Here is an 8,325-nt window from a genome sequence, read left to right on the forward strand (position 1 = left end):
CAGTGGCTCATCCCTGTAATCCCAGCACTTTGGGAGGCCGAGGCGGGCAGATCACGAGGTCAGAAGATCAAGACCAACCTGGCCAACGTGGTGAAATCCCCTCTCTACTAAAAATACCAAAAATTAGCCGGGCATGGCAGCGTGTGTCTATAGTCCCAGGTACTCGGGAAGCTGAGGCAGGAGAATTGCTTGAACCCGGGCAGCGGAGGCTGCAGTGAGCCAAGATTGCACCACTGCACTCCAGCCTGGGGACAGAACAAGACTCCGTCTCAAAAAAAAAAAAAAAAAAGAAAGAAAAAGAAAGAAAATCACTCCTCAAAGGAAGAGATCCAAGGCTAAGACCATCCCAAAGTGTTCAAATTAATTACACTAAAATGCCTCCAATTGGTCACCTGAAGTAATTGCTAGTAACAGCAGATCACTGTACTGAGTAGAGGCTATCCCCTTCTCAAGCACAATCGCTAGTAATATAGTTAAAGCATTCATTGAAAACATCATACCCAGATTTAGACTAGCAGGAAACATTAATTCAGAAAATAGAACCCATTTCAAGGCAAATATTATTAGAGAATTAGCCCAGGTGCTAGACATAAAGAACACCATATCCCTTAGCATCCATCCTCTTCAGGAGGGGATGAATCAAACTCTAAGGAGTCACCTAACCAAATTAGTCCTAGAAACCCAGTTACCCTGGACTAAATGCCTCCCCATTGTCTTGTTAAGAATCAGAACCACTCCTTGAAAAGATGTTTATCCCCTTACGAGATGCTACATAAGCTGCCTTATTTACATTCGACTACTGATGTCCCTACATCTGAAACCAAAAATCAGTTCCTCAGAAACTATCTACTTGGTCTATCTTCTACTTTCTCTTCTGCCTCATCCACTTGGCAAACTCTCACCCATCTTTCAAGCCCTAAGTCAGGTGTCGCCGCTCCTGGGAACAGCAACACCCACCTCTCTATCCCATGGATTAATTGCTTACCATTTGGCCCTCATAGTGACCTGTGTTTGCCACAAAAGATTATTTTATTGTACATGGTTAGTTGTTTCTGCTTAATACCTCCACTAAACTATGTACAATAGAGAAGGAGGAAGGATTATCTTGTTTGTATTTGTACCTGTGTCTAGCTAGCACTTGCTAGTAACTGCTCAGCATTCAGGTACCAGGAGTTAGAAAGAGACCTGGGGTTGACATTGCTCAAGTCTCAGGCACAGAGGCCTAGGCACAGAGGAGACAGCACCAGGAACACTGGGAGCAGGAGGATGGCGCAGGAGACGTGAGGGTGCAAGGACTAGCACAGTGCGAATCCTCAAAGTAAATGTTGCTGCACATGATGGCTCATTCACACCTGCAATCCCAGCACTTTGGGAGACCAAGGTGGGCAGATGGCTTGAGCCCAGGGGTTTGAGACCAATCTGAACATGTCAAAATCTCATTTCTACAAACAAATAAAAATTAGCCAAGCATGGTGGCAGGAGCCTGTAGTCCCAACCACTCAAGAGGCTGAGGTGCAAGGATGGCTTGAGCCTGAGTGATTGAGACAGCAGTAAGCCAGGATCATGGCACTGCATTCCAGCCTGGGCAACAGAGTGAGGCTGTCTCAAAATATATAAATAAAATTTTTTAAAAATGTTGATTGAAATGAACCAAAAAATTCAATCAACAAAATAAACATAAGTGCCATGTCACTGTATGCTTTGGTCCATTCAGTGTCAGAGCCAGGAATCTAATTGGGAAGCATGTCGTGCAGCCAGGTCCTCTGTCTTCCCCAGCGTCAGTATTTTGCTCCATCTCTTAACAAGGAGGCTTAAGGCCGGGCATGGAGGATCATGCCTGTAATTCCAGCACTTTGGGAGGCCGAGGCAGGAGGATTGCTTGAGGCTAGGAGTTTCAGGCCAGCCTGGGCAACACAGCAAGACCCCATCTCTACAAAAAATTTAAAAAGTAGCTAGGCATGGTGGTGCATGCCTGTAGTCCTAGCTACTCTGGAGGCTGAGGCAGGAAGATAACTTGAGCCTAGGCTTTTGACACTGCAGTGAGCCATGATTGTGCCACTGCACTCCAGCCTGAATGACAGAGTGAGACCCTATCTCCAAAAATTAATAATAATAATAAAGAATGAGGACGCTTGAAGTACAACCTTTTCCCAATTTCAAATACAAATTTAAGACTCCTCATGGGCTTTTATCTCCATTTTCATTCTCCAAGAATAGCTTCTTCGATATTTGTAGCAATAGTGTGTGACAGACAGAAAAACAAACTGCACATTTTATTGTCCAAATCAGCTGGCTGCATAGGTCTCTTTAGCTGTTAATGGAACTACAGGATGTCTAGTCCTGCTCAAGTCAAGGTCTAGCAGTAAAATTCTTTCTGGAACCGCTGTGCCTGGTGCTTTGCACAAAGTAGCCACTAAAAAATTAATGCTATAACTACATGTAACCATGAAAGTGAGGCAGGCCAGGAGGAGACGCTGCGGGGTCTGCTGTCACACGCCATTCTTGACGTAGGAGGAACCTCAACCAAGGGATGAACCAGGACCCTCAGATCTTTGGCGTGCAATTCTCAGTCAGGCTGTTAGGAAGTCACAGCCTGGGAGAGTCAGAGTGACATCATTTTAAAATCAACTCCATTTTTTTTTTTTTTTGAGACAGAGTCTCACTCTGTCACCCAGGCTGGAGTGCTGTGGCACAATCTCGGCTCACTGCAGCCTCCACCTCCTGGGTTCAAGTGATTCTCCGGTCTCAGCCTCCCAAGTAGCTGGGATTACAGGTGTGTGCCACCACGCCTGGCTAATTTTTGTATTTTTAGTAGTGATGGGGTTTCACCATGTTGGCCAGGCTGGTCTTGAACTCCTGACCTCAGGTGATCCACCCGCCTCGGCCTCTCAAAATGCTGGGATTACAGGCATGAGTCACAGTGCCTGACCTCAACTCCATCTTAAAACTACCCAAGGCACATTCCTTGCCACTCATGACTCATGGTCATATGATGTTTAGTTGAGGAAACAGCTTAAAGATACCTGCAAGGCCATAGTCCTACAACAGCTGAAAGTCCAGATGTCCCAACACCTGTAATAATATATGCTTTCAAGATAATTACAATGGCCAGATGCAATGGCTCATGCCTGTAATCCCAGCATTTTGGGAGGCCAAGCCAGGGGGATTCCTTGAATGCAGGAGTTTGAGACCAGTTTGGGCAACATAGTGAGACACCATCTCTACAAAAGTAAAAACAAATTAGCCAGGCATGGTGGTGTGCACCTGTGGTCCCAGCTAACCAGGAGGCCAAAATGTGTGGATCACTCGTGCCCGGGAAGTGAAGGTTGCAGTGAGCTGAGATTATACCACTGCATTCCAGCCTGAGTAAGAGAGTGAGACCCTGTCTCAAAAACAAAACAAAACCAAAAATATATAATTATAGTTATACTTTGAGGTACTTACACACTATAATGTCAATGATAGCTTTATTTTATTTTATTTTTAAAAACATATCCACTTGACATCTGATTTTTTATTTTTTTAAAAAAGGATAGCTTTCTTTAAATTTATTTATTTTATTTTATTATTTTTTTTAGAGACAGGGTTTCACCATGTTGGCCAGGACGGTCTTGATCTCTTAACCTCATGATCCACCTGCCTCGGCCTCCCAAAGTGCTGGAATTACAGGCGTGAACCTGTAGCTAGCTTTCTTTAAATTAACAGAATAATAAATTTTGTGATGCTGTCAACCTACTCTCATGTAGACACATCTTAGCTTAGCTTTTATGTAGACAAGATCCCTACATAAGAAAAACTTAAAACAAAGATGAGGTGTTCCTCCTTTTGCCTTCTGGGGATGTTATACTCTGAAACAGTAGCTTTCAATAAACTATCTCTTCTCACTGCACTCTGAGACACTTTGAATTCCTTCCTGCACAAGACCCAAGAACCCTCCTGGGGTCTGGATCAAGACCTATTTTTCTGGCAACAATACAATATCTAAATGATTTAACTCACGGCTACGAGTTTAGAGAAATATGTTGCATTAGGCAAGCTCTTTTCATTTCAAGCAACTGACTCATCTTAAAATAGCTTAGGCCAAAAGACGAATATGCACAGTCTCATGGAACCAAACCAAGATTGGCATCAGGGACTCAGACGCTCTCAGATCTTGCCCTCCTCATTTCTCAATTCTGCTTCTGTGTTGGTTCATTCACATCTCCTGCAAATCAGCTTTTGCTAAGCAGCTTGGCTTCCCTATCTTTGCCAGCAACTCGAGCATCTGCAAGGTTCCAGGGAAAATTCCATTTGGCCCATCCCACATATAGATGTCCCTGTATTCAAGGGAGTGATGCTGCAAATCAGAAATTTGCGGGGGGAGTAGAGGATGATTATTGGACAAATCTTTGCAAGTCAGGTGACTTGCCCAATTTCTATTGACTGCATATGTTAATAACTTTTATTTTTTTTCTGAGACAGAGTCTTTCTCTGACACCCAGGCTGGAATGCAGATGTCAGCTCACTGCAATCTCTGCCTCCTGGGCTCAGGTGATCCTCCCATGTCAGCCTCCTGAGTAGCTGGGCCTACAGGTGCACTTGATCATGCCTGGCTAATTTTTGTGTTTTTAGTAGAGACAGGGTTTCACTATGTTGCCTAAGCTGGTCCCAAACTCTTGGGCTCAAGCAATCTGCCTGCCTCAGCTTCCCAAAATGCTATGATTACAGGTGTGAGCCACCATGCCTGGCCTCAAATATGTTTTGTTTTGTTTTGTTTTGTTTGAGACAGAGTTTCGCTCTTGTTACCCAGGCTGGAGTGCAATGGCGCGATCTCGGCTCACCGCAACCTCCGCCTCCTGGGTTCAAGCAATTCTCCTGCCTCAGCCTCCTGAGTAGCTGGGACTACAGGTGTGCGCCACCATGCCCAGCTAATTTTTTGTATTTTTAGTAAAGACGGGGTTTCACCTTGTTGACCAGGATGGTGTCGATCTCTTGACCTCGTGATCCAACCGTCTCAGCCTCCCAAAGTGCTGGGATTATAGGCGTGAGCCACTGCGCCCGGCCTCAAATATGTTTTAAAAGGAAAACGGAGTGGGAAAGCTTTGGTAATCCCACCACTCACATAAATGACAGCCATTGTTGGCCTTTATTCTTTTAATGCTTTGACAATAATCCTATGTATACCATTTTGTTTGCTGATTTTTTTTTTTACTTTACTATAACACATACATTTCTCTAATCATAAAAACTTCTTGAAATGCTGCTTTAAATAGCTATATAATATACTCTGGAGACTCACCCAGGCTGGAGTGCAGTGGCACGTTCTCAGCTCACCGGAACCTCCAGCTCCGAGATCCAGGTGATTCTCCTGCCTCACTCTCCCAAGTAGCTGGGATTACAGCACCCGCCACCACATCTGCCTAATTTTTGTATTGTTAGTAGAGGAAGGTTTCACCATGTTGACCAGGCTGGTCTTGAACTCCTGACCTGAAATGATCCCCCGACCTTGGCCTCCCAAAGTGCTGGTATTACAGGCGTGAGCCATCATGGCTGGCACACTGAAGACTTTTAACCACTTCATTCAGAAGGAAAGCAGGCAGGGGCAGCAGAGTGAGGAGGCATTCCTTCTGTATATGTGCCTCTGCCCTCAGTCCCCTGAGGCACTTTCAGTTCCTGAGACACAGTTCCAACTTCAGAGGAGAGGGCATTACACTGGAATTCCCCCTCCCCATTGTCTGCATTTCCCAGAACTTGTCTCATTTACACTCATTCTTCCCCTACTACAGAACTTGCTACAAATTTGGGTAGTGGTTCAGCCAAACACTCTTTAGGTTTGAATCCTGATGCTATAGCTTTGTAATTGGGGAAACATTTCACCTCTCCAAAAACCATTTGTAAAATGGGGATTTCGTCACAGAGTTCTCATGAGGATTAAATGTCATTATGTATGTAAAACAGCGCATAGATGATAAATAATAGCAAAACCAGCAAAACCCAGGCCAGATGCAGTAGCTCACACCTGTAATCCCAGCACTTTGGAAGGCCTAGGCATGCGGATTACCTGAGCCCAGGAGTTTGAGACCAGCCTGGGCAACATGGCAAAACCCTGTCTCTACCAAAAATACACACATTAGCCAGGCGTGATTGTGGATCATTAAAGCCCGGGAGGTAGAGCCTGTGGTGAGCTGAGACCGGGCCATTGCACTCCAGCCTGAACTACAAAGTGAGACCCTATCTCAACAAAACAAAACACCCCAGCAAAACCCAAACAAGATTCCCCTCTAATTATAGCCCTCTCCTCCCTTTCTTTCAGTCAAACTTCTTGCAAATGATCTGTGCTTTCTGTCTTTATTTCCTTATCTCCCGTTTATATCTGAACTCATTGCAATCTGGCTGTTTCCCCTGTACTGACACTAGTCACCAAATATCTCTTAATGAACTCTAGATGCCTTCACAGAGCTTTGAGTCACTGCTCAATCTTTTCTGTATTAGTCAGTTAATCAATTTCTCCTTCCAAGTTCTCTTGTTCTCTGTCAGATTCCATCCAGTTTTCCTAATTCTCAGTCTGCACCTTCTTATTCTCCTTTGCTGCCTGAACTCTGTCTTCTTTTTTTTTTTTTTTTTTTTTTGAGACAGAGTCTTGCTCTGTTGCCAGGCCGGAGTGCAGCGGCACTATGTCGGCTCAGTACAACCTCCATCTCCCAGGTTTAAGCGATTCTCCTGCCTCAGCCTCCCGTGTAGCTGGGATTACAGTCTGTAAGGCCGGTTGCCTAGCCGGGAGGCCGGACACACCCACCTCTGCACCCGGCACCTAGCTCTGCCGCATTGCTCCCCTGGAAGGCTCCAGCTGATGGCAAGGCTCCTGGCCGGCTCTCCCATTGGAAAACCCGCCCAACAACCCGCCAACCAATAGCGGCCCGCCCTGTCTCAATCCCGCTCCTCTGGAGTCAATCAGAGCACCCAGCTGTTGCTCTTTCCTCCTAGCCATAAAAACCCCACGCCTCAGGAGGTTGGAGCGACTTCCCTGGCCCCTTTCCCCGGGACCATGGAACCTCGCCCTGGAGCTAAATAAATTGGCATTTAATCTTCTTATGCTGGTCTCAGTTTCCTCATTTTTAACTCGGCAATAACCCTTACACAGTCATGCACCACCAAGCCCAGCTAATTTTTGTATTTTTAGTAGAGATGGGGTTTCACCATGTTGGCCAGGCTGGTCTCAAACTCTTGACCTCGTGATCCACCTGCCTCGGCCTCCCAAAATGCTGGGATTACAGGCATGAGCCACCATGCCCAGCCTGAACTCTGTCTTTTAAGACAGGGGTCCTCAACCCCTGAATTAATAGTGAAACCCCCATGGTACCGGTTTGTGGCCTGTTAGGAACAGGGCTGCGCAACAGAAGCTGAGCAGCGGGCAAGCCAGAGAAGCTTCATCTGTATTTACAGCCGCTCCTGATTGCTTGCATTACCACCTGAGCTCTCATCAGATTAGCCGAGGCATTAAATTCTCATAGGAGCACAAACTCTACTGTGAATGGCATGTGTGAGGGATCTAGGTTGTATGCTCTTATAAGAACCTAATCCCTAGTGATCTGTCACTGTATCCCATCATCCCAAGATGGGACCATCTATTTGCAGGAAAACAAGGCCAGGGATCCCACTGATTTACATTGTGGTGAGTTGTATAATTATTTCATTATATATTACAATGTAATAATAATAGAAATAAAGTGCATAATAAATGTAATGTGCTTGAATCATCCCAAAACCACCTTTCCCATCCCCTCCTCGTTCTGGAAAAATTGTCTTCCACAAAACCAGTCCCTGGTGCCCAAAAGGTTGGAAATCACTACCTTAATTAGTATTCGTTTTCAACTTTCATATGTCTGGAAAAAGCATGATTCTTTGCTATGAGATCTGAGTTGGAATTCTGACTCTGCTACCTACCAAACTGATTTCCTAAATTATTTTACTCCCTTGAGACGTCATACTCTTACTTGCAAAAAAGTTCCTCCTTTCCTGGATAGTCATCCTAAATTGAATTGTATACCAAACCTGTATTTCCAGGCCAGGCGCAGTGGCTCATGCCTGTAATCCCAGCACTTTGGGAGGCCGAGGCTGGTGGATCACAAGGTCAGGATTTCGAGAACAGCCTGGCCAACATAGTGAAACCCTCATCTCTACTAAAAATACAAAAATTAGCCGGGCATGGTGGCGCATGCCTATAGCCTCAGCCTCTTGGGAGACTGAGGCAGGAGAACCGCTTGAACCTGGGAGGCAGAGGTTGTGGTGAGCCAAGATTGCACCACTGCACTCCAGCCTGGGCAACACAGAGAGACTCCATCTCAA

This window comes from Cebus imitator, unplaced genomic scaffold (genome assembly GCF_001604975.1).
Source record: "Cebus imitator isolate Cc_AM_T3 unplaced genomic scaffold, Cebus_imitator-1.0 Scaffold265, whole genome shotgun sequence".
In the NCBI taxonomy this organism is placed as follows: domain Eukaryota; kingdom Metazoa; phylum Chordata; class Mammalia; order Primates; family Cebidae; genus Cebus; species Cebus imitator.